This window comes from Aythya fuligula, chromosome 3, assembly GCF_009819795.1.
Source record: "Aythya fuligula isolate bAytFul2 chromosome 3, bAytFul2.pri, whole genome shotgun sequence".
NCBI classification, from domain to species: Eukaryota; Metazoa; Chordata; class Aves; order Anseriformes; family Anatidae; genus Aythya; species Aythya fuligula.
In genome coordinates, this window is record NC_045561.1 from 111197313 (window position 1) to 111224530 (window position 27218).

At 42.7% G+C, this 27218-nt stretch overlaps 1 protein-coding gene across 1 annotated transcript in view; it reads left to right on the plus strand.

Moving 5' to 3' along the window:
- The first annotated feature begins 255 nt into the window (after positions 1-255).
- KLHL29 (kelch like family member 29) overlaps positions 256-27218 on the plus strand; it is a 389804-nt gene continuing 362841 nt past the window's right edge. Inside the window, exon 1 of the mRNA XM_032185708.1 lies at positions 256-506. The gene's annotated coding sequence lies outside the window, so the exon portion shown is untranslated. The remainder of the gene's footprint in view (positions 507-27218) is intronic.

Genomic DNA, 27218 nt, shown 5'->3' on the forward strand with positions numbered 1-27218 from the left:
TGGAAGGGGAGAGACCCGCTGCCGGCTGCAAGGGGGGAGGCTCCCGAGAGAGGCAGGGGGAGAGGGAAGGAGGAGGGAGGGAGACCGGCAGGGAGAGAGGGAGGGAGGCCGGGGAAGGCGGCCCGTGCAGGGCGGAGCGGCCCGGCCTCCTCCACCTCCCTCTTCCTCCGCGATTGGCCCGGCCCGCCCCTCTCCCCGGCACCCCGGCCTCCTCCCTCCGCGGCTAAAGCGGGCAGTAGGTGAGGGGAAGGCGGCCAGACGGGAGCATGCCCGCTGCTCCGCACCACCAGCAGCAGCAGCACCAGCAGCCTCTAACACCGCCACCTCCTCGCCCAGCCTCCCTGCCCGGCTTCCAGCGCGGCTCCCGGCTGCCGGCGCCGCGCTGGGCTCTGCGTTAAGCGGCGGAGGCTGCGATGCGCAAACCACCGCAGCCTCCCCTCGCCGCGCAGCCTCCCGCCGCCTGACGACGCGGCCCCCGGGCCTCCCTGCGCCCCCCGCGGAGGGAGGTAAGCGGCGGCTGCGCGCCCGCGGAGCCTCTGCCTCCTTCTCTCTTCTTTTTTCCTCCCCCCCCCCCTTCCATTCCCTCCCTTCACCGCCGCCAACCTCCCCCCCCTCACCTCAGCCTGCGCCTGCGCCCGCATCGAAAACTTCCTGCGTGCCTCCCCTCGCAGCCCCCCGACCGCCGCGGGGTTGCTGATCGGGCTTATTCGTGGAGATGAAATAACAGGCGGTTTGCTGCCTCCCAGGGTTTTTTTTGGGGGGTTAAATCCTTTTGGAAAGGAGGGAGGGGGGTCCCCATCTTGTGCCCCCCCCCCTCACCCTCCCCTTCCCCCTCGCTGCGCACCCGCAACTTCTGGCGCTCGCCCGCGCAGCCCTGTCCCTGTCGCCTCCCTCCTCTCCTCCGCGATAACCGTGTCCCTGTCCCCTCCCCGTGTCCCCATCGCCACCCCCTTGTCCCTATCACCCCCCTTATGTCCTCATCTCCCCCCCATCGCCACCCCAAACCCGCCGGGAAGCGATCGGCGCCCACCCGCCGCCGGCTCCCCGTGCCCCCATCCCCATCCCTCGGCGCGGTTTCGTGGCAGCAACTTCTCGGCTGAATATTCCCTTAAAATATATAAATATATATTTAAAAATCCCACTTCTTCGGCGTTTTTTCCCCGCTCCGTGCCGTGTGCCGGTCCCCGCCGGTGGGAGGTTGTGTTTGGCTGCTCTGGGGTTTTCCTCTCGCCGCGCTTTAGGGTGGTTGGGTTTGTATTTATTTCACTTTATTTATTTATTTCGGGTTGTTTTCTGGCAACTTATCTCTCAGCCGAAGTGCTGCCTGGCTCCGGCAGGAGCACCGAGGCGCATCCCCTGGGTACCTGCTTTCGGAAGGGCTGGCTTAGGATGGGAGGCGAAAGCTACTTTTCTTTATTTTTTTTAATTATTTTTTTTTATTTTGACATTGAGCCGGTGTGACTGGCTGTCCTTGTGCGGGGATGCAGGTCCGAGGGCCCTGGGCTCTCGGGTTCAGGTTCCTTTCCTTCCCCTGAGGGTGGAAAAAGGTCTGGAGGAAGGGAGTTGTGGGGATGGCTGGTGCTGGTTTTCCTACACTTCACCAACACTGTCTGCTCGTGGTCTGAGATATTTTGTTTTCCACCCTTCGGCTTCATTTATGAAGCCGAAAACGTTCCTAGAACGCTACGGAGAAATCAGCCTCCCCGCCACCACCGAAAATTTGGAGCCCTGGTGATGCAGTTGGCTGCTCACCTTTTGTTTGTTCTACGTGAAAACTGCTCACAAAAACGGAGCCTTCTGCTAACGGGGTTAAAGGGGGGTCCTTCACTTATCCATCAATGAAGGGGAAAAAGAAAAAAGCATGCATGTCTGCTGAAGGCTTATTTATTTTAATGGAATATTACATATACTGCATTCCTGATAAATGGAGAAACTTTCTTTTCCCTTGCTTTTTCTTTAAAACAACAGAGCAAGTGTGTATGTGTGGTTGTGTGTGAGCCTTGCAGCGATAAAACATTTATCGGGGTACCCGTCTGAGGTCAGTTTTGAGAGAGTTCAAAATCAACCTGCTGTAGCTTTAAGGTGACTGCAGATAATAGTATTACTGTCTCTTATAATTAGCAATCTGCTGAAACTTTAAATCCTCCTTGATAGATGTTATGATCTGTGTAAGGGAAGGCGTAGTATTCCAGCAAGCTTCATTTGTAATTTTCTTTCCTCCAAAACAAAGCAACAGTGTGTGTCTGCCTTCTTATTTTAGTTATATTCTGCTTTAAGCTGCTAATGGTTTTTGTTCTTTTTTTTTTTTTTTTCCCTGTGTGGAGAAAAATAAAGTACAACCATATTTTACACTGACATTTATCTGCGTCAAACTTTAGTTATGCTCAGTAGGTTGTTTAATCTTCTCTGAATAATGTACAGGTTTTTTTTTTTGTTCTTATAACTTGTCTTCATTGTGTGTATTTATGGAAGTTGTCCTCAATTTAAGATGAAATATGGGAGCTATGCAAATAATTTAGTGACCCATCCAGGATAAGACTTAGCCAGCATATGTGAACCACGTCTTTCATTGCCTCCCTTCGTATAGGTACCTCTTCCAGTAGCATCTATTCTGGTGTTTCCTAACAGGGAGTGAAAAATGCATATTATATTTTAATTGAAAATTAAAGTTTAGGGCTTGAGTTAGTAGCTCTCCTAAAATACAGGCACATCGCTGCAGTTTATTTAAAAGTCAGAAAACATCCAGTTGTACCGAGTTGTTGTCTTGCAAGTGATGACCATTCCCGCTTAATTTGGTTGGATTTTTGTTCGTGCTCATTTAGCTTCCTGCAGAGGGTCTCAAACGAGCGATGAAACACGTACCGGGTTCTCGATCCCAAGCACTGCCCGAGTTCTCTGTATTTGTTGTCTCCGGTAGCTTATGAAATGTGTGCACAGCGTGTCAACCTTCCCCTTAACAACAAAACCTATGAGCAAACGTTGGGTGTGAATTATATTACTGAAATAAAATATTCTATAGTTGTCATGGTTACAAATAGAGTCAGGGTTACTGGTTTTCATCTGCACGCTGGGGAGGGGGGGATCCAGTTTTGTCACTTTTTAATTACATTTCTAATGAGTGATGGTCATACTTCACATGCCCAATATATTAGATGCACAGCCTAGCGAAGGAGATTTTGGTGAAGTCTTGCTGGAACAAAAAGTGGTTGTGTGCAGAAGCAAACCCTTCCCTTGTTCACTTGTTTTTTAGGAGCAGAAATCTCGAAAGAAGAAAGTAACCACCTCTTTTTTTTTCTTTCTTTCTTTATATTTTTTTCTCCTTCTTCTAGGCTGGCGTTTTGTCAGGGTGGCTGCTCTTATTCTTCAAACAGCAATAAAAAGTACATAGCGTGCGTGGTGACTGGAAATCCTCTCAATGAAAGGAGAGGGACGTGCCCGCCCGTAATGACTCGTCTAGAAATTAGATGTGATTTCTGGGTTTGCTGTGAACCATACCTGGTGCTAGCACGTTTAATGCCTGTTTGTGAGGAGAATTCATTATCCCCAGGCTGCCTGTGCTCGTCTCACTGATAGCGCTCCACTCCCATGCGTCCTCCTGCTCCCAGGTCTCCATCCATCGCTTCCATGGCAGCCGTTCCCCTTCAGCCCCACTTGAGCTGGGGCCAGGATTGGGCCCTGAACTATTTTCAGTCCCTGGTGCTCATCCCGCTGCTGCTTCTCTGTGCTCATCTGCAGTTCAGTCTTGTCCATGCCTACTTGTTTTCCTGACCTTTTAATTTAGTTCTGAAAAACCCATGCAGCCATGTCTTTTGAAGCACAGAAAAAAGTGTATTTTTAATATATACATTTTTTTTTCCTCTCCCCTTTTTCTGCATGTTGAGCTTCATGTGCTGTGGTAGGAGCTCACACAAAGCTTTAGGGGAAAAAGTTCCCCTAGATGTGTAAAAGTAGAGGAACGTTCCAGTCTGTCCTGTCTTGTTTAGCCCTCTACCCCATCCATTATATCCCTGCTGTGGGACTTCTTTTAATCTTAAAACCAATTTTTATTTTTTTGTACTTCTGAGTTCTGGAGTATTTTCAATGTTAGCTGTGTTTAAGCATCCCTTCGTCAACCATCCCTTCTTCAACTTCAGGTTGAGCATGGTATGATGGATGTTCTCCCAACAACTTGCCTGCAGACAACGCTCATCCTCTTGGGTTTGCTGTCAGAGGTGACAGGACCAGGCAGTCAGGAAAGCTGAAGTTCTGATCCTGAAGCTCCTGCTTGCAGAGCATCAGCTTCATAATGCACCACAGAGGTCTGCATCGTTTTCAGACCATTAATTCTTTGTGCCATAATCAAGGCTTTTAGCTGGCTGAAGTCTCAGTGTGGGTTAGCAAATTATTTGGCCCTTCGGCTCTCTTTTCTTCTTTTCCTCATTTCAGTTCTTCCATTTGGCAACATTTGGCCTTGCAGCGTGCTGATTCAGTAACCTTAATAAATATGATACAGTATCATTAAATTATGTGAGTTATGCCTGTATTTACTTAATGTGTTCGTCTCTCCATGAAAACTGGGCTGTATCAATAGGTTTCACCCTGACCTGTATCATAAAGCCCACAGCAATACAAATCGGATAAGTTTGCTTTAAATATACTTGGAGGTCTTTGAAATTACGGTATTAACCCTTTGTTGCATCACTTCTTTTAAAAATAAATCTCTTTCTTTCTGGGTTTGGGTTAGCTTAGCCCTGAATAGGTTTTGCCATACCGAGTGATGCCAAACGCTTGTAGGAAGTTCCTTGTAGGAAAATGGGCTCCTTGCTGCTTGGCGAAGTGCCCTGCCAACAGCAGCTCCGCGTACGAGGCCGTATGAAATGTAAACAGCTTTGACATGCTTCTGTCACTTCTGTGCTGCCTTTGTTACCAGAAGTACAAAGAACTCGTCCTCCGCTATAAAGAGAGAGATTAAAAGGAAATAGATTAGAAATCTCTATAGGAACGCCTTGCTGTCAGGTTTTTAAAAGTCAACGCTTCCCAGGTTTTGAATATGCACTGTTTACCTATTAGGGCTAAAATAGGACTGGAGAAAATTGATACCAGGGATGCCCCGAGAAGCCTTCCTAGTGCTGTTATTATGCAGCCGCTTACCTCTGTGCTGTCTTGACCATCTGATAAATGACAGGAACTGAATTCCTAGTCACACTCTTCCATAAATAATTTTATGTTGTGGATTAGAATATCTAGAACATGGGACCATTTTCCTTAATTTTATGTGCTGCTGTGTTTTTTTTTCATCTGTGATGCTCAGGTCTAGGTTTTCAAATATCCTGAACTTGGATTTTTGCCATCATTGGCATTAACATCAGAAAAATGCATGGCTTTTCAGTGGTCTTAAACTTCAGGTAGCTTATGCTGGCTTGTAATGATAATATTGATTCACTGAAGGAGTCTGCTCCAACTACAGACAAAGACAGACTTTTTGTAATGAATTCAGGATTCCTTTTGTACTGTTTTGCTTTTTTTTATTAATTCACTGCCATCCAATAAAATAGTGAGCAAAAGGTGATATTAAGTGCTAGGACTTCTGTTCAGGTTCTGTTTGGTTTGGCTTACTGGAGCGCACAAACGTACAGTTTGTGTCAAATTGTCTCAAATTCTGGAGTCTACATAAATATAGGTAAAATGGCTTTTGACTTAAAAAAATCAGATAACTTCTAGGGGTTACCTTTTGGAACTCATTCAGTGCAGCAGTTTGCAAGAAAATCTGACTGATGCGATTCCTCTGCAATGTTCCTGTTAACTAAGAGCCATGAGACACAGGTATTGTAGAGGTGGCTTTCTTGGACTGTGTATGTAGTTGGGAGATGTTGAGAAGAATCCCTCAAGTTCCCATAGAAGTATCGGAGGCAATACTGCTGCTGTAGGTCTCAAACTCAAGATGTGCCCGATCTGTTCAACTGGACTTAAATCATCCATCCACTGATTATTTTTTAACCTTGAGAAAAGACTTATTATCCATCTTGACTTTTTTTAATGGAAAAAAAAAAAACAAAAACAACCCTGCAAAAACAAAACTGTTATTTGCATTGCAACATGGACAGTAGAAACCTGAGATTTAAAGTATGATTTTTAAGAGCTTTTGCTTCAGATACTTCTTAAAGTCTGTGCTGATGAGTAATTAATACTTAAATCAGATAATTCAGCTCTGAGATACGCTTTGTCAGACCTTGTTAGAGGATTTTGTTTTTTTGGTCCGTGAATGCTGCTCTAGTGGGTTTGCAGATCACAGCATGCTGTAGCTACTCAAAGAAAAGTTTCTCTTTTCAGTCTGAGACTTAACCATGCTGTTTTCCTTAATTAGAAAGAAGAATTTAAATGCCACTAGTTTACCTGTGGCTGGGAAAACTGCAGATCAAAAGAAGAGAGGGCAAAGAGTTCAGAAAGTTCATCGCAATAATTATATGACATGAAATAACTTTAAAGTGGCTGCAGCTGTGTTTACCTGTGCTTTGAAATATATATGTATTGCAAATTTTTGTTGATTTGTAGCTTGTTGAGCACCTGAATTCATTAAATGATTCCTGACATATTGTGTATTTCAAAAACTTCATTTTTCAACTTTCTGTCAATTTTATTCTCCTGCTTGCCAAGAGTGGGGAAGAAATGCCAAGTTGGAACACTTCATACTACAAAATGTTGTCGGGTATATAAATGTCTGGAAAATGCTTTTGAAACTATATCAAGTGCTACAGAATAACCGTGAACTTCAGCAATATCTTACTGAGTTTACTCCTTACTCCATCGGGAAGTTTGGGAACAGGGTGGGGAGAAGTTGCTAACTCTGGATGAAAACCCCTTATGTTTTTGGGAAGGGGTAGAGCATAGAAGTGTGTGTGTATGTGAAGTGTATAAACTAGGTCACCTGTCTCAACTATATGCTATGAAGCAGCCCTTTGGCTGTGCTTAGATTCTAAACTATGGATTTGGGGGCAGTTAGGCAGAGCTGTTGAGCCTGATGCTGTTGTTACTTGAAGTATCGAGGCTGGGAACTCTGAAGCAGTGAAAGTTGGTTCTTTTTTTTGATTTTTTTTTTTTTTTGTTTTTCCTTTTGTCTTCTGCCCTTTTCTGAATGACTTCTTATAATAAGACATATTAGAGGATATCAGGGCTATCTCAGAAGGATGCTGTGAGTGACAGGAGGAAAAGGATTGAAGGAACACCTTTCCCTACAGTTGGGTGGGTAGTAATGGATGCTGGGATAGATAGCAGTTCCTGGATGATGGGAATGAGTGGCTTCCTGGTTGTATGACAGCGTTTATATTTTAAGGGTTCTGTTTAAGAAATGGAAGATCCATGTCAGTGAAAGCTACCATGAAGCTGAGACTTTCTTCTTCTTCTTCCCCCTTATTCCTATCACCCTTCTTGGGGGATAGGAATAGGTACAACAAAGCCTATCCAGATTTTCTCCATCATATCTGTGGAATACTCTGCTCTCTTCAAGGCTAGTCCTTTGTTATAAGAAATGTCAAATTCGTACAACTCCTTTAAATTCCAAGAGAGCAGTTTGAGGGTTTATTGCCCTTTTCTGGATGCATACCCTGTTTTCCCCCTTCACACTAGGGCTGTACACAGTTCTTGAATCTAACTGATGTTTTAGAATCAGAAGACAGATTTTGGTACGTGGCTTCTTTTTCTTCCTTTTTTCCCCCCCCGAGTGACTTGCTTAACTTAGAGACACTTGTCCAATACTGCTCCCACTTCCCCACCTGCCCCCCTCCGTTCCATAAACAGCTCGATAGATTGCACCTGAAATGCCTAGACAGTACCAAGGACACCTTGTAGTGTATCCCACTGGGAGCAGAGAAATGCCTGCTATAGCAAGGATACAATGTGACGAGAGGTCATGAAAAAGGCTGCTTCGGGTGAAGGGTGAGGAAAGTCTGAAGCTAACATTTCCAGGTCACCTCTGACAGAATTACTAATGCAGCACAAGGCGAAATGTTAAATATACTTCACTGCCCTCCTTATTATAATTCTGGCTGATCATACGAGGAAAGTATTTATAACTTAAGCAAAACTCACAGTTCTCAGGGTGTTGCTTCCTCCCCCCTCCCCAACATTTCATGTTTCTAACGTTGAATATACCAATCGATATTGCATTAAGAGGAGAATTAACCTGGGAGAAGCTTGCATGTATTTGCATGTGGTAGCTTGTTTCTTGGTCTGTGGCTTTGTATTGTATTTCCCCATGTTCTGTTCTTTAAAAAAAAAAAAAAAAAAAGAACTCCAAATATTTGTACAATTACTTCTAATAGCATGGTTTGCCATGTCCCATCTTAATACTGTCAATATAAATTGCTGGCGCAGCCTTCTGCGGTGCCCAGCTTGCAGGCAACATCAGTCAAATGTTTGTAGCTACTTTTTTTTTTTGCTTCTGTTTTATAATAGCTGGACATCAAGGTATTAGGCTTCAGATCAAATGTTGCTCTTGGTTACACACATGTAGTTCTTAGAAATCGATGTTGCATAGACAGAAATGAGCTGGATTTGATCTCTTTGTGAGTTAACTCTTATCTCGCGCTGATACTAGTCTGGATTTTGTGCCGGCTGGATTGAATGCCCAATCTCAAACTCAGAAGCCGTGAGGCTTGCTGCCTGTGCCAACATTTTATTATGCTTCTTATGGGCTCTGTACAAGCCTGGGGTGAAAAACACCCTCCTGCTTTCTGAAGTCTCAGCCTTGAGACTGCAAACAAATGTAATGATATTGGATTAAAAACTGCCTAGAGTGAGTAAGAGCGTGGTATGTGGTGTGGGACCTTCTGGGGAACCTCCCGGTTGATCTTGATGTGTAAATTGTCACCAGAGCTGCTGAACTGCGGACCAAATCCTGAACTAGTTAACACCTGTGGAGCTGACACGTTCCGATATGTGTCTGATGCTGTGCAGTGCTTCTGCACCCCGAGGAACAAATCGCTTGTGAAATTCAACTGTGAAGGTCTTAAGGTCAAAGAAAGCCTGCAAATCTCCACAGATGACAGCGGCTGCAAAAGATAGGGGGGGTAAAGGGGAGTAGCGCAGTAGGTTTATCTTTCTGATCTCCTGGGTTTGTGTGGTGCAGGTACTCCAACGCTTTTGTCCTTCCTTTTCTCCCCACCCCCCTCCCCCCTGTCTCCATTCTGCACTATAAAATGGGCCAAAGTCATCCTTGGCCCAAAACTGTTGAATTAAATGAGGTTACATCTGGCACCCTGGAAATCTTAGATAAATGTTCTTCAAGATTATCAAATCCCTAAAGTAAAGCCTATTTTCCAGCACTTTTTTTTTCTTTTTGGAAGAAAAGTGTAATTTTATGATTAAACTTCTGGACAGTTCTAGTTCTGCAACATCACAGCCTTATCTCTGTCTGAACTTAATGGCAATGGGAAGTTGTGGCTGATATTTGAGTTGTTATTTACAGGAGGAAAAAATAGAGCATAGAAATGGCATGGGAAGTAAGGAAACAAAGTCTTGCCTGAAGTCTGTAAAAACACAGGGCTGGCTTTAAAAATTGTGCTCTGATACAGAAATGCAGCCGAAGAGGAACGAAGAGCAGAGCTGTGGTTTGCTTGCTGCCATGATACCCTTTATTTTGGTTGGTTTGTTTTTCCCCTGTCTCAGATAAAAAAAAAAAAAAAATTTGAAAGCGCTTTTGTGAGTGCGAGGAGGGGGGGGGAGCGCTCTCGCTAAAAGAGAAATTGCAGCAAGTTTTCCTTAAACTCACTGTTTCAATATCACACTTGAACAGTTCACAGCAGCATCCTTCAAAGCCTTCTAAAAACCGTTCTTAGACAAATCTTGTGGTTGCAACAGTGAAGTTATTGAAGTATTGTATTTCAAGAATAATGGAAGTAAAACAAACAAAACACACCCCTGTGCCGTGCTGCCTCCTTTATTTGAAGAGGCGTAGGCAGTGGCAGTGCTCTGACAGGTAAGGTACTCTGGACTGGAGATCAATTGACACCTGGTTGGGTGACATTGAGAAGCTTGAACTCTAATTTGGGATGTAAATGCAGGTGTGGCTTCAGCAGGAGCATCTACTGCTTGAGGAGGTGTTTTAATCCAGGCACTAGGTACCTCTGGGCTTCTGATCTCAAGAAGCCAGTAGACTGGTTAGGCTCCTGCTGTATGCAATCAGAGTGGAAGTCCTGGTTAACTTATTTCCTCCTATTTTCAGGCCAAGCTATTTCTCATGCAGTTACTCATCTTCAGAGAAACACAAACAGGCTCAGATTTCCTTAAGGTGCTTCCTGAAATGACATTGCATATGGCAGCATATCACAAGCCTTCCCACCTACTAAACACTACCTTGCAAAATTAAGAACATGCCAGCTCTTGGTGGTTTTTTTTTTTTTTTTTTTTTTTTTTAGTGGTAGACCTGTAACATTTTAATTTGATTACTGTCCTTCACAAGTCTACCTAAGAGGATGTTTCTTATATATTTTTTTAAAAAGGGTAAATTCTATTTTTATACGTAAAGGTTTCTGTTAAACTCACAAGCAGTCAGAATCGTACAGCTTTGGGCTATCTTCTTGATTAGAAAACTGAAAGATATAAACAAACAACAAAGGTGGTTTTCTCTCCCCTCTGCTTGACAGGCGTAGTAGCATGCATTATATGTTAAAATATTACAAATAAACACACACATTTGTTCAAAGGGTTAGGGAAAATAGAAATAGTTCAACTTACACCTGTAATTGCTACTCTAAGAGCAAAGCTTCTTTGAGGAAAAGGCTAACCAGCAGGATAAGATCCAAGAAATGTCAGTGCTAATCTCTATCTGGAAAACCTGTTAGTTTTGACTTTAGGCAAAATTGTAGAGGCCAGGCATTATGCATGTATAACCACATGCACAAATACAGTATTTAATCTTGGCTTGCTCTATCTAATGAGATAAATAAGTTTAGCTGGAGCTGCAATCAACACAATGTCTGGGGATGTCTGCAAGAGCGATGATCGTAAATCAGCGACAGAGTTTGTACAGTGCAGCACCGGGTGACAGCATTGCTCCCTGAAACTCTTAGCTTCTGTCTTCAAAGCAAATTGTCAATGTAACTCTGAACCTCTGGGTGGGCTCTTGGCAAAGAGGAGCAAATGGGGAGGATCTTTGAATCTTACGCTCGAAGTTTCTAATGTCTGAGCTAAAAAACCATCTGTTCGCCAAGCCTGGAGCAGGCTTATCACTGGTATGCGACCTGGCTGCCACTAGAGAGGGATGGAGCTCTGCACAGAGCAGGGGTGTGTTACTTAGAGTGGTTTTCAAATAAATGAGGGGCTTTTGCCAGTGTGCTTTTTTCAAAGGTTAGAAAAAGGGAGGATAAATGTTAAATCGCACCATTGTTTAAGCCCAAGAACACTTCAGAAGTGAAGTGCTGATGCACAGAAACATATTAAAAGAAAAAAAAGCTTAACCCCATTATTTATATAATGCATCTGCAATTTTGAGCTATATATATTCTTAACATAAAACAACAATTAACTGCCAGTTGCTTTTATGGAAGCTGAAAACAATTTTTTGACCATCTGGGTGAGTAGAGAAAGTGCCGTATCCTGCATGAGATGGAAGCACGAAGGCTCCCCAAGGACCTCAGGGAGAGCAGTGGTGCTCTTCCACATTCCTTCATGTGTTATGAATGTTTTACCCTGCTGTTCCTTATTTAACTGTGACTCTGAAGCTTTTCTTTTTTGGGGAGCAGGGATAATAAATAATAATAATAATAATAATAAAAAAAAAACAACTAGGAAAATACATAATCTATTCTAGTACTGTTCCATTTCTGTGTACAACTGCAGCTTCTGATGGCCATGTTAGGTGGTCAGGCTTGTGTGGTTGGCTCTGCCTGGTGGTTCTCCTTCTCCACGTTGGCTGTGCTACCAAAGAGTCTGTCTCTCTCCTTTTTTTCTTTATATATCCTCAAAGTAGCTGCACGTGTAGCCTGACCTGTAGTTGCTGCATTACCCCTTCAGTCACTGCGTCTTAAGCTTCCAGTTCCCTTCTTTCGATTTATTTCACCTAGGATTGATGAATGCACCACCCACAATTATTGAGTATGTTAAGGGTAAAACACATCCCGTTAACTTCAATTTATTTCTGAGGATTTTTCCATCCCTGCCTCTTCTGTTTATGCAGTAAACTCTTTCTGGGACTGCTACATTTATTTGTGTGTACAATTAGTGCCTCCTTCTTAGCCAAGCCTTGTGCTGCAAAAGGACAAATGATTTGCAAGCTCTGGAAATGTTATTTTCTTTCCTTTCTCTGCTCTAGTCTACAAGAACCTCTTATGCTGAGGCAAAGCAAAACCTAATGCAACTTTCCTTTTCAGTTTCTTGTCATTGTATTTGTAGAAGAGAAAATATCCTAAACAGGCAAGAAAAAAAAAAAAAAAAGGTGGATCATGGAATGCTTAAACAGGAAATTGCTTTTTTTTTTCCTCTCTTTTTAAACTTTGGATTAGAAACCTAAAATGCTTTTAAGCTAGATACTTAGTAGAAAATGGGCCCACTAGCCAGGGGTATTTCTGTTTCTTCTGGATAGAAAGTGTGTGCTTTGTCTCACTCTATTAAAAATAGTAATCCCAAGAATATATTGAAGCCTCTGAACTATTCAGGAGGTGGTTGCTGCTGTAGAGGTCTGCAGTCACGCCCACCAGAGGGCATTTTATCACCAATTTCTTGGGGATAAAGTTTTTTCTGAAGTGATGAATAAAGTAGTAAATATTGGATGAAAAAGCAGCGTATAAAACATTGTACAGATAGCTTTTTTTGTTTATATATAAATACATATGCTTATTTCCTGGCTGTGTTTATATGTAAGTAAGTAATGATGTCAGCCTGAATGGTTGGGTTTCCCCTCTGCTTCCGAAGTAATCCTTAATTTTGTTTAGGGATAATCTGAATCAAAAAGACCTCTTTACAGGTCTCCCCCAGCTGGTATAGCCACTGGTTACCAGGAAACTGGCCATCATACCAAGAACATGCAATAGGTAATCTGGGTGACCAAGGTGTACCTCCATTTACCTCCTTCCAGGGCTCTGCAAAGCAGAGGCTGCTGTTGAGGAGCCCTGCTCCTTTAGGAGACTGGAATTTGCAAGAATACACTTGATAGTAAAGCCCCTGCATCATAAGGAAATGCTTGGCAGCCAGGGAAGTATACATCTGCCAGATGGACCTGACGTCTTGCATTTGGCAGCAGCTAATGCTCAGGCATGACATGCAAAATGCAAGAATGACAGCTAGGAAATGAGGCTTTTATTTTTAAAACTATATTTTGGTTTTATTTTTCCTCTTCTCCCATTCCTTTTCCATGATGAAATAAAGCCTATGCAGGAAGCAAAAAAAAAAAAAAAAAAAAAAATCCCCTGCTGAAAATATGTTCTCACCCTTTTTTAGGGTGCTTCCTTGTAAAGTTAACATCTGTGCTGAAGGTTGGACTACCCCAGTTCAGATCTGTGACCTTCGTCAGCCTGGTACAGTGTGCATAATGTGATTTAATTCCTTTTGGTTCCCTGTGGACAAATGTATTCACTCTACCAGAGCCCCTGTGACTTGTTTGCAGCCTCAGCAGAGGCCCCAGGGTCATATGAGCCAGGGAGACCAAACTGCAAACCTGGGCAGGGATCCGAACAGCCTCTGCTGAAACGCATAAGCAGGGCAGTAAGAAAAATCTTCCTCCCTATGGAGGACCCTCCTGGCATGTATGTGGGACATGCTGTGAGTGGCTTGTGTAGGGATGTGGATACCTATTGTGAATGTAGTTCAGGGACCTGTGTTTGGGACCCAATGTTACGTTTCTGGCCATCTGGATGAAGATGGGAATAATTCAGAGCATATCTGTTGCTTGCCAAAAGTAGCTTATTTAATGAAAAGGGATTGCAATGAAACGTAGGTTTTCTTTCTTATTTTTTTGTTTTCTATACTGCTCTGATCAAAAATCTGCACATCACTGGAGCAAAGTAAGTATGGACGTAGACCCACCAACCCACCACCACTCTAAATAAAGAGGTTTCATGATCTCTTTAGGGATCAGACCATAACCCACGGAGGTTAGGGTTATCTTGGTTGGAATGAAGGGGAACAATGCCAGCAGCGTGGTTCTCTGAAGCACACAGTGGGGATAGATGCCCCCTCTTTCCACGTGATATTGATGGGAGGCAAAAGGTGCTGTGGCTTCGCTTCTTGATCCCTCCAAAATGCAGTTAAAAAATAAAAATAAAAATAAATTTGTGCGATGAAAAAGGGAGGTGGAGAATTAATCAAGACTAGCTCCTGCCTGATCAGCAGCAGGCAGTCTCCTAGTAAAAAGCCTGGATGTTTTTTAGCCTCGTTATTCAGATGATAGATCCTTTAGCCTGGAAATATATATTTTTTTTTCCAGTGGTATTAGTATCTGTGCAAATAAATGACTTGTAAAAATTTTATTAATCCTCTGGGACTGAAACTTTGAATAACATTTTTAGTAAGATAAATTTGCTTTCCAGAACTGTCCTGAAGATTTGATGCCCCATGTCTCTACCACCTTTTCACCCCCTGAATTTACTAGCTTTATATTTGCAAGTGTTGTAAAAATGATCTTGTGGTTAATGCTTGTGTTTTATTTCTTCCACCATCTTTGAGGGCTTGAGTGTAAATTAGCGTTAAAAGGATTTTGGATCCAATCCTGTATTTAGTTTCCTCTGCTTTCAACTTTGCGTATGGTGACAGGCTATAAGTGTACCCGGGGACCCAACTGTAGAGACTCAAGAGATGGTGGTGGTGTTGCAGGTGGGTTGGTCTGCTAAGAACTTTGTTAGGATAAAAAAAAAAAAAAAAAAAAAAAGAAATAAAAACAAAACTGTTAGGATAAAAAAAAAGTAGATGGCAGCACTAAGCTGTTCTGAGAGAGAGGATTTGAAGGTGAGAAGGATGAAAAAGCCTGTTAAATCTGCAATTATTGCAACAGTGCAAAGCTCCCACAACACTATAGTAACTCATATTAGCAGAAGAACCTTGCAATCTGGTTTCCCTGCTGTTACACTGGGAATAGATACTACTGCTTCCTCTCATTTCATTAGCAAGGACCATATGAGGTCTCAGTGTAATTCTGAGCTAAAACAAGCACATATCTGGGTTTCCTACGGAGTGACTTAAGGATTTGACCTGTCTGCTGTTTGTATCTTGGTGCTAACTTATTAACACTACTGCTATTGTATCAGAAATAATTCCTTGGCTTCCAAAGTATATGCAGCAACATATTTAACTTCAATATATTTTCATCTTGGCGTATAGGTCTGTGGCAAAGTTCTGGAAGTTATTTGCTCAGTTAGCAGTACCACATAGCCAACAGCAGTTTTTGACAGAAGTAGCCTAGAGCTGTTCCAGACCAGACTGAAAAATCTTATAAACATGCTGTTTATTCAGTGCTTGAATTTTTACTTTGATGTGTTTCAGCAGACACTGTTCTTATCAAAAACAACTACTTGTCACCTTTTGCTAACTCTGCTGCTTTCCTCAATCTTGTTGAATGTCAATTTAGGGCATCTCTGGGGGGGAGGGGGGGGGGGCAGACTGGAAGTTGGAAATCCCCCCACTATGGTTGCATTGGAGCCAGGTGACTGCCTTGCTTGTAAAAATACTTTTGGGCAGAGGGAGCCTGTCTTTCCATGTTGTGAGCTCCAAAATAAAGCTGAAAAATGTTCACAATTTTATTATTTTCTTGCACTCTGAGGCAGCCTGCCCACCAAAACTCAAGAGGAACTGGCAGTGACCCCAGGGAGGGGAAGAAATGTGGATGCTTTGACATCCAGCTTTGACTGGAACGGAAGAAAATCCATGTGGTTTAATTTTGACATAAGCACAAAACCAGCTGTTTCTAACTCTTGGTCCTACCCATTAGTGGGCAGGAAAGTGGGGCTGGGACCCGATGATCTTTCGAGGTCCCTTCCAACCCCTTCAATTCTGTGATTCTGTGAAAGTCCACTTGAAGGTGCAGAAAGGAGCTTCTCCAAGAGCGTTTTGTGTGTGTAGAAAACGGGGTTTTGTGGATGATGCAAGCCAGCATGAAGCAGAAAGCAGGTAGTAAATGTTAATTGCTGGGGATCAAGGTCGATTTATAGGTCTTAAATGTCCTATAGAAACATAGGCCTATTGAATGAGCCGATCTACACAGCCTGTGGTCTTGGGCCTACGGGGGCTCACAGGCCATCCCCAGGGCCTGTTTTGGGCCATGCCAGCTGGGTTTCTTTTAATAAAAATGACTAAAAAACTGGTAGAGTCAGGGGCCATCAGTGCTTGACCTAAATCCTTGTTACTGCCTTGAGGAAGACAGCCTGGATCACAGGGAAGGGGTCTGAGCTCCAGCATGGTGGCCGGTCCCTGGGCCCTTGAGACCATACACGAGGAGAACCCAGCCCCATCCCTCCCCCATGTCTGAGGGCATTCGGCTTTGTGCTCTGCTTCAGGGACCTCGCATTTGGCCATAAAACTCCTCACCTTGGTGGCTTCATCCAGTAGGTCACTTATGAAAAGGCTCTGGAAAAGAGCTGTTGAAATTAGTGCAGCAGTGGCTATTAAAAAAAAAAAAAAAAAAAAACAACAACAACAACAAAAAAAAAACACCTTGCAGGTCAAATGAGGTAATTTTGCTAAATCATGCCTTTTTGTATCCTAGTTTTGAAGGTATGAAAGTTCTAAAGACAAACAGCTACCTGGATGTCAAAAAGAAAAAATCATCTTTAATTAAAAGATTCAAATATCCACTTGGTCAACTGCAAACATAAAAGAGATGTTATAGTTGGATATTTGATACAGTAAACAAATTAACGAATAAGCACCCCATTTTTTTCCTTTTTACATAAGAATGTTGGTAGCTTCTGTGCTGAAACTGGTGCTGGTTGCATGTACTGTTTGTTATTATAAATATTGTAGGAATTTATGGAGGTTCAAACTGCTAAAATGTGATTTTAGGAAACTGATTAAATTGTATTTCTGAAAAACTGGGCATGTTTTGAAGACATTAATTCTTAATATTCTAAATTTTGTACCCTCTTGAACAGCTAAGGAAGATAATATGATGAGCATTAGAGAAGGAAGATCTTGCTCATGTGCTTTCAGAAAGAAAATGGGACACATGATAAGGCTTTTTGTCTTAATTTAAATTCAAGCTGGTAGTGAAAGATTTTTTTCAAGAATGTTTATTTAATTTGGTGAATATTTTATTGAAAAACACAATTTTCATGGTCAAATGAAGATTAAAAACAGTCAGTCTGACTATGCAGCTCTCAGACTTTTGGTCCACCTCATCAGATACTGACTTCCAGCTGTTCTTGTGGCCAGCCTGTTCATAAAATGAGGAGTGACCTTTTGATTTGGGCAGTTTTAATCATCTCTACCTCTTACTACCTTTTAGGAACTATTTTTAGGAGTTAAACACATTGTACCAACAGTTCTGATCATGGTCTTTTAAATCTTTGGATGTTTTTAACCATATATATGTCTGGTGACTTCTGAAGGAATTCTTGCATTTTTGGTCTTGACAGCTTCTGGCTTCAAGCTCTGCAGTCTGGTTAGACATTTTGAGAGTATCTTATTTTTATCTGCTCTATAACTTGTAGCTTTTATTGAATTCCCTGTTGTTATGAGACCAAGAGGAGAGAAACCGAAGTTATGACTTCTGTGCTAGTCACGATTTTACATTTTTATTTCGTCTCTAAAGTCTGCTATTCAGTCTTCAGTCTGCCTTCAAGTAAGAGTCTTCACATCCAAAATATTGTTGTTATGGTCCTCTGAGCCCTCTCTGAGTCTGCAGTATTTCCCTTGGATTTAGGTGTCTAGTACAGAGAGCAAGGAAGCAATACTACTGATTTGATAGTGGCACTTCAAAACTGCTTTATTGCTCAAGCTAAGACAGTGAGGGTTTTTCTGGTATTGTTTTCTCTGTCTCGGTGAACAGTTGTTTCAGGTTGTTTTTTTTTTCCATGACCTTTCCAGAATGGTGCCCATATTAATTTAGCTAAAATACTTGGAAGAAGTCTAGCTTGCTGTACCAGAAATGAAATGAATCAATCTGTTTATTTCAGTATGGATGATTTTTAAGGATCGGTGTGTCTCTTTTGTTTAGATCAGTGGCTCTTCTGAGTGTTCCTACAGATGAAGTCATTTTTGGGAATCGGAATCAGATTGTATTCTGTCTTTAGAACTAAGCCTGTCTTTAGGCTAATGTAAAGAAATCTGTGGAAGGATGATGATTTCTAACTTCAAGGGTTTAAGCCTGCAGTTATGTTTCATTTCTTTATCAAGTCTTTTGTCAATAGGAGATGGTGACTTGCTAAACTGCAGCTGTTCCCTTACTCCTCTGAGAATCCAAAACTAACTTTTTCCTTAAATTCCAGTTAGCAAGACGTAAAGAGGAATGGAAGATTGAATAGTATGACTCCATGCACATCATGCCCCCTCCATTCAGCAACCCATGCAGTCCCTGAGGTATCTGTCAGATCAAGGTGGAGCAGTGGTATGTTCAGTGCTGGTGGTCTTGTGTTCAGGTCCTCCCTGCATCCTACAAACAGGTCTGTGCTGCAGTGCACCAGTGTGCATTGGGGTCCTGCAAGCCAGGAGAGGCAGCTGGGTGCACTTCTGCTTTTGTCTCTTTTCCCTATACCACTCATTCTCCCCTGCTGTTTTTTATAGTAAGTCAGGCTAGATATCTTTCAAAAATTTGATTGGGGAAGAAAAATACAAACCAAACCTCCCTCCCTCTGCCCAGCAAATGTGGCTTTGGGGTCTAGCTGTCATCTCTCAGGTGTCTGAGCAGTTGCTGTGAGGCTTCCACTTCTCGTTCATGTTCACTTGTGCTGGTTTAAGCCGAACAGCCCTGATTTATGAAATATATCCTAAACAAAGTTGGCTGGCTAGCAAGGTTTTTTTTTTTTTTTTTTTTTTTTTTTTTTTTGTGGAAACTTAATTACTGGAGGGTAGGAAGGATTTGGGTGGTTGGTGTTTTTCTGTTTTTATTTAATTTTCATGAAAATTAGATCCAAACATAAGTACCATGAATTTCCTTCACGCTGCAAATTCATAGAAAATATCACTTATAAACACTGAAACAAACAAATAAAAATGTATCCCTTGTTTGTTTGCTTTGAAGTAATACTTGTATATAATCAAATGATTCCAGAAGCTGGCAGGCTGCTTTAAGAACAATATCAAATGTGATTAAAGAAAAATACTCAGTTGGCAACTGTTGGACCTCTATCACAGTCACGGCTTCTCGGAGCTCCTGAAACAATGCAGGAATGAATAAATAACCATCTCTGGAAAATCTGAGGCAATTGTCTGGTTGGCCCCAGTCTTTCCATTTGTCTCAGTGACTTTGTGCGTTTCTGCAGTGTCTTTCACTTGTGAATGTCAGACTTTGCGAACTTTTCTGGATGGGGAAGCTGAGATGTCGAGAGGAGAAGGGATTTGCCCTGAGGCTCTCAGATTGAATATATTCCCGGTTCTGGTGGCAGGATTTGCATGTAGGAAGCTTCTCTCGAGGCTGAAGTAGCCCATCCTGTAGGCCAGCATCACTTGTGCATGGGCAGCCTTGAAGGTGACCTGCCCCTTGGGGGTGGGCTGCTGGCTCGGCCGCAGCAGGGCCTTGAAGCTTGTCAGGGCTGCCCGAGCTTTGGGGAGGCTGTAGCGGTGACAAGTATCAGGTCTGCCCAACTGCTAAAGGCTCTTTTGGTTATGTAAAGGTAAAATTTACATCTATGACTGGCCCTCTCGGTCAGCACAGGATAGATGGGGACAAGATAACTCAGCCATCTTTTTTCCTTCAGAAGGTAGAATGGTCCTTCACCACAAAATGACAGAAGTTTTCTGTCATGCTGCCACAGCAGTGCCTAGGGCTTCTGGCTTTTTTCGATTTCCATGAAATAACTGATTTTATGAAGTAATTTTCTTTGTTTCAGTCCTACACTAGACAGTAGGACACTAAGCATCTTTGGCAAGACATCAACCTGTCCCGGTTCATTTCTGTGGTGGTTGACAACCCCAGAGACCTTGGCAGGGAGCTGGGGAAGATGGTATACAGGAGAAAGTGGACCAGAGCTGTAGCAGACACAATTCCAAAGCTGTGTCCAGGAGGCTGAGTTGTGGCTTCCTGAGCCTGGAAAAGTGGTGGCTGCAATGGGGACTGCCATGGAGCCACCTGGGAAGTGGTACAGAGAAGTTGATGTGACTGAACCTAGGAAGGAAAAACAAACAAAACATGTTGGTTGTGGCTTTCAACAGCCTCCAAAAGTGGTGAGGTAGGAAGAGCCTTTTTGGTATGTATGATGCCCAGACACTGGCAATAGCTGTCAGATATCTTTCTCGTTAGCACAGGGAAGCCAGAGCTGTGGAATAGGACTGCTCCTCTTCAGCAGGAAGATATCCTTAGAGCACAGAGCTGGGGCTCGGGCCAGGATCAGAGCAGCAGTGGGTAATGCTGCTGCAGAGATGAGTGGTATAAGCAGCAGGTATCAGAGCACGGAGGGTGTTGGAAATCTAAAGCACCCTCCAGAAGGGGAACATCCACGGCAGGAAAGTGGGATGTGCAGGAAGGAGATGATAGAGCTTTACTTGTTTGAGCTTAGGAGAGAATTAGAAGAAGGATAATCTGCTGTGGCAGCTGCCAGGTAGCTACTGTACTGCCGCATTAGCAGCGCACCAGTCCTTTCTTAGTACCCGTGGCTGCCTGCTGCTGATAGAGGGATGCAGCCATGGATGGATCGAGTGGGAATATTCCCTCCACACAGGAGAAGGAAAAAGTTGGCTTACAGGGAAAAGGAAAGCAATCAGAGCAAAAGTTTCTACTTGGGATAGGTGACTTCCAGTTAAAGATGAGCTGCACCGTTTTACAATTCTGAAAACATTCCAGAAAGCTGGAAGTAGTAAATGAGAAGGTTATATGCACTGACCTCATTGCTCCGAGCTGTGAAGTGCTCAAGCCTTTTATTCAAATTCGTCCTGGTTTTATTTCTGTAGTTGAAAACTACGTGATTAGGAAATTGTCTTCCAGTTGTGCTCTCAGAGGGACTGACTATGCTTCCAGCTTGAGTATGAATAACTAAATAATTTTTTAAAAAAGTTATTGGTTTGTTTAATCATCTCTTAATCTTTGCCTTGGTGGGCTTTCTTTCCATTAGTTATTAACTGCGGGTGGTACAACAAATCTTTAAGCTCTGAATGGTGGCTGTGGCAGAAAATGGTTAAAAGCATTCAGCCCTTCGGGGGAATGTGTTACTCTCTAGCAAACTGGATGGGCACCTTCTTTTTTCATTCTGAAACTGAGCCAACCCTGCAGAGGAACTCTCTGACCTTAGGAATAAGAGGCCATGAGTTCCCGTTTTGCTTTTTGGCTCTTTGTAGCCTTTGCTCCAGGAACGAAGAGCCTCTGCTGGCCTCGGTATTTGCCACCTAGAAATGGGATGAAAGGCCTTAGTGTCTTAGGGCAGCTCCTCTTGAAATGACATACTACTTTCACCTGGCACCTACCTGCATCTCACACACCCAGCGAATCTGTGTGCGCCAAATCATGTGCCTGTTTGGCAGCTCCAGAGTCCACACCCCATCTTTTCTGAAAGTGGGAATTAAGCCCAGGAATTGGGAGGGTTCCCCTGCTAGTTACCTGCTGTCTGGTGAAATGCACCTAACATTTATTGCTAGCAAGTGGTCTACAGATGCTTTCACCTTCATCTCACCTAAAAGGTGAAGGTTTTTTGCTTTGAGCATCAGAGAAGTCAGAGTTTGCTCCTTTCTACAAAAGGCTGTTGAACACAGTCAACTGTTTGCTTGACTAAAAAAAAAAATCTACAGTTCAATACTGTAGGAAAACACTCTTTCAACATCTTTGGCAGTCAAAAGAAAGCCTGTTATGCACCTGTAGAAGAGTGATGGGTGTTTTCACAAGTGGCTGCATGTGTTAGGCTGAACTTGCCAGAAATGGCATAAGAAGTTTAAAAAAAAAAAAATAAAAAATCAGAAGCAGTAGTGGAATGCGGGGCAAAAATAGGGAAACTCCCTAAACCAAGTCCAGAGTAGGGAGGAAGACTTAGGCGTTTAAGTCAGTGAAACGTTGAAATGTGTTATTTTACAGATATGTTGTGACAAATTTGGTTTGTCATCAAATCTAGCTGGACATCTTTGGCTTGAAAAGAAAACCAGCAGCATGGGTACAAACCAAATGGGGTCTGCCAAAGAGCTGGAACGATCCCTGAAACAAAATCTTCTCTGGCATGGGGAAGTACCACTGGTGTATCCTTCCCTACAAGGAGGTTCAAAACAAAAAACATGGTTCATCTGCCATTCATTACTTTCTCAGCTTTTCTGGTGACCGAGGGCAGCCAGTGTTTGTAGTATCAGTTGGTTTGGTGGATTTATTTCCCTTCTCTAGGGGAAAAATAGTAGCGTTGGGGAAAAAACAGTAGCATGTGAAAGGGTTCAGTACTTCTGCAAAGGAGATGGACAAACTAGGCTGCTAGGAAGTATCATAATTAAAAGCAAACTATGGTTGTCAAAATAAATGAACAAAACACGGTTTATGGTACATTAACTTGTTTGCTTACTTGCACATAACAAAATTTTTTTTGGCTTAGCAATTGGACTCCCACTCATTAGTGAAAATTAATTAGATTCTATTGTGATACTTGTTGGCAACTCTGAGAATAGAGAAAGAAAAGGAAGGAAGAATGGTTCAGACCAGGACCAGCAGGCTGGTAAGCACTTATTGACTTGATCTGAATTCAGAGGCACAATTTCAGCTCTTCTTCGTGACAGGTAACAGCTGCCTGCAGCCCACCAGGATGGCGGCAAACTTGCAGTTGTCTTCTGTCACAGAGCAGTTGCTCTGTGATTCAGGTTTGATTTTTTTGGGATACATCAGAGGGATTGCAGACCTTCATGTGAGGCTGACCCTGGGCTCTCTGCCTCTCTGTGTGCTGCTGGCAGGAGAGAGGTGCAGCTCCACCGCTTCTGTAGCCAGCCCATTTAGGCTGCGACTGCCTCTGCTGTTACTCGCAGCTTTCCCAGAAGGTACAGAATGAAATCGGGATGAGTCCTGCCAGTTCCTCCACTGCGAATAGCATTAGTGAAAACTGACCAGAGGAGAAATTCTGCTGCTGCTGTTGGGAGAGCTGATGGCTGTGTCTGAAGCATTTCCATGCTACTGACATTGAGAGGGAAGCTCTGGTTTGTGTCACAGTCATAACCAAATCCCTGCAACAGCACAGCCTCCATGAAGTAGGAAAGGGATGGCTTTAGAAAATGCATTAATTCTTAGGGAATGATTTGGGAGGGGGGGTTCTTCCCCCTCCGTATCAAAGAAGGCCTGTCCCAAACTTTACAATTGAGGGGTAGGGGAAAGAAGCAGTGTAATTTGTTGGACTGCGTTTAATCAGATGTTAGCACTTCAGTCCTACGTCTGTGTCTTCCTAGCTATCTCAGCAAGTTCTTTGGATAAGAGTAAAACACAAATCATGTCACTCTTATCTCTTCTTGCTTCACGAAGCAGGACTCAAATGAGGAGGTCAGCTACAGAGATACAGAGCCAAAAAGCCTCAGGTTTCGTTATGAGCTGCGTTCAGTGTGAAGGTAGGCAATTTGGATCTTTGTGTTTTAAGGAGACCTGAGCTTAGGTCCTTGAGCTAAATTGGACAGAGGAGCAGTTAAATGTGAGATTCTTCAGTTGTGCTGTGAAAACACTGAAGCTATCCTCTTTGGCCCAGTTAATAAGTAAAAGGGCTGTGATAACTCTCTGAGGGCACACAGTGCATTCTAACATTACCATTTTGGCAACATATGAACTTGGCTGAGCTTTTATTTTTGTGCCTTTTGTTGAAAACTTAAGCACTAGGGAGGGAAATAATTGCAAGAAAGTTATATTGGGATTTTTATAAATGCCACTGGAGTTCAAATTCCTAAAACCCATTCACTAAGGCATGTCAGTTCCTATCTTGATCTAGCCTCTAGGATCCTTTTATGTTTTGTTCTGTGTAAATTAAAAACAAAAGTGAGTCCGGACTGATTTTGTGGAAATGGTTAGAGCCTGTAGAAATGAGCAGAGTGCTGGCCTTCAAAAAATTACGCTTTCAACGAACGTCTGTACCAAGAATATCAGGTTGGGAGTTTTCCACAGTGGTTTAAAGCTTGCTGTGTGTTGCAAGTTTATCCGCAGGAGTGCGTGACATGTGGGAGAGAGTAGAAAGACAAGAACAACTTCTTATTTCTAAGTCATTATGCCCAATTGGATATAAAATAGACAGACTTGCTCCAGAAGACTTTACAACGCAAAGATGAATAGAGATCTGCCCTCCCCATGGTGACAGGATGCCTAAAACAGTCACCAGTGTGAGCAAGGAGGCTGGAGTAATGGTAATTTAACCACTAAAAATATATATTCAAAGAGCTATTGGTATTAGAGGAAAATGGGCTAAAAATAGGTCTGTTCTCTTCGTGATGTTGCATGGTGAGTAGGAGGCAAATATTTATCGCAGAACCGCAGAATGGCTGAGATTGGAAGGGACCTCTGGGTCTGTCTGGTCCTGGCCCTGCTCGAGTAAGGAGCAGAGCAGGGTGCCCAGGCCTGTGTCCAGGTGTCCTGTGAAGATCTCCAAGGAAGAGACTCCAGAATCTCTCAGGGTAGCCTCCAGCACCTGCCCAGCACAGCAGTGCTGCCGGATCTTTAGACAAAGTCTAGTTTGTCCACGTTGCTTCTTGTCCTGGCACCATGCATCACTGAAGAGGTCCTGGCCGCATCTGCTGCGTACCATGCCTGCAGGTAGAGCTTGCTGCACAGCCCTCTGGTGAGTCAGCTGCTCCCCACAATTGTGTTATATGTGAAAGTTCTGCTTTTTCTTCATTTTTCTTTCAATTTGAAAAATTCACATTGAATGGCGTGAGGGGGCTGTCATCAACTGGGTATGCAGCTAAAACTATTTTTTCCACCCAGTGGAACCACTTCTGTAACTGGCTGTCCCAGCACTTTCTACTACTGAAAATAGCCTTTTTCCTGCAGAGGGATGGAGAGTGCTGCAATATGAGATCTCACTTGTTAGAAAATGTGTGCCTTTGTTTTAAAGACAGCAGTAAAAGGATTTGTTTTGGGTGCTAAATATGTCAGCATTGTAAAGAGCCAGCAACCCACTTTGTTTTTAAATGTTTAAATAATTGTTCATATGCTATGCCTGCTTGAATTATGATTAATTATATAAGTCACAACTTGGTAAGAACCAGCCCATGAATGAAATACTATATTCAGGAGTTTATTTTGCTGTATTTATTTTTTTAATTTGTGTGTTTTTTTTAAAAGGGGGGAAAAAAAAAAAGGCTGGCTAAGGGAGGCCAGCTGGCATTATTACAGAGTAATATGGGAGAGCTGTGAGCATCGAGGAGGCACAGCATGACGGAAGGCAGCCAGAAGGATTAAGGTATCTTAGAACTTCTTTGCCGCAGGCTTAGACTGGTGGCAGAGGGAAAGCATAATTCCCACTTTATTTTATTTGTTGCGAGACCAAGGGAAGTAGCCAGTTCCATCGCCTCTCTTTGTGGGTTGGGGAAAGCAGAGCTGGCACTGGGTTGTTGTAGAAATGCGGAGAGTAGGAATTTGAGGGATGTTTGAGGTCACCTTTTTCCTAAAGCTGCTCTCCTATGGGTCTGTCAGGATAAAAGGATAGTGAACGGGGCCGTGCGAGTGGCAAAGGTCTCCAGGGAAGATTTGAAGCAATAAAAGCATGCGCTGGTTGCACAGCATGGGGCGGGGGATTGGCAGAACTCTGCAAGAATTTGGAACTATTTTCGCTGGACACAGGGGCTGTTGTTGCCTACTGTCTTAAATAAACGTCCCATTTAACCTGTAACAGGATAGACTGCGTTGTCTTAATGCCCAGTTTTTTTATAAGCAACAAAAACAAAGCAGTAGATGCTGATATTTTCTGAGATTTGTTTTTGTGCAAAATCAGGAGAAGGATTTGTTTGGGCATTAAATGCTGGTAATGTCAGTCTCATGTCAGACTTAGTTTTCTGTTGCTGACATCAATTACACTAACTTTTGTGTGTATGTGCACATAAATATGTTCACATGCATGGATATACATGCATGCATTTATATATTTATTACTGTATATATATATTTACTTATGGCCCACAGAGTTAATGATAAAACAAAGCCAAACTCTTTATTTCAAACTTTTCCAGATTTATTCTAAAAATCTTGATGTGAAGCTGACAGTGTTCCTTTAATATTTGTATTGACAGTATCTCTTAAATGCTTCCATTATTTGGTTTTAAAACATAAGTACTTGTGCCTCTTATCTTCTGGGGCCACTGTTCTAAGGAAGAAAATCGGCGTCCTTTGTAGCTGTTTTACTTTCAAGGTATCAAGTCCTTGTCCCCTAATCTCCCTTGGAAGGGATTGTAGGAAGTGAAGTGCTGACTTGCTGCCTGTATTTAAATCCTCTTTGAGAACTTTGTAATCTCTTTTATTTAATATTTTTAAGTCAGTTTTCAGCACAACGCTATTCACAGCTGCCGAAACACTTTGTTTTTAGGAAAGGATCTGTTTCATGATGGTGGAGATCTGGGTGCTGGTGTATTCAGAGTGCCCTCAGGGCAGAGCCTGGCTGGACCCTGGGAGCAGACCTTAAATACACACCTGTTCACCTTGCATAAAGCTGCTCCTACTTCTGGAAATACCTCATTCACAGCGGGTATGCCAAAAGGCTTAACACTGGCATTACACAGTATTGGCTTGAGTAACATTATTGCCTTAGCTGGTCTGGAGTGGCCGAAGCTAAATGCCACCCAACCCTTCCAGCACTATTTACAAAAGTAATTTGAGAGAACTCGCAGAGAGCTAACAGGCAGTGGGCACATCTCAAAATAGTGGCAGATGGATGCACTTGCAGAGAGTGCCTGTAATCCTTTGCTTTTTTTTTTTATTTTTTTTTTATTTTTTTTTATTTATTTATTTTTTTTTTTAGGAAAAATAAACCTTAATTTTGCCTTACTATGGTCAAACTTTATTTAAAGAAAACCTTTCACTTGTCATGTTTCTTAAAGCATTGACTTAATTTCCTGGTCTAAGGCATTTGAATCATGGTTCTTATTCTTCTAATTCATCTCTGTTATATGTCAAAAAATATTTTTGTTGTTAGCATATATGTATATTTTATAGCTTTTTAATATTGTGTAAGCATCCTTTAGTG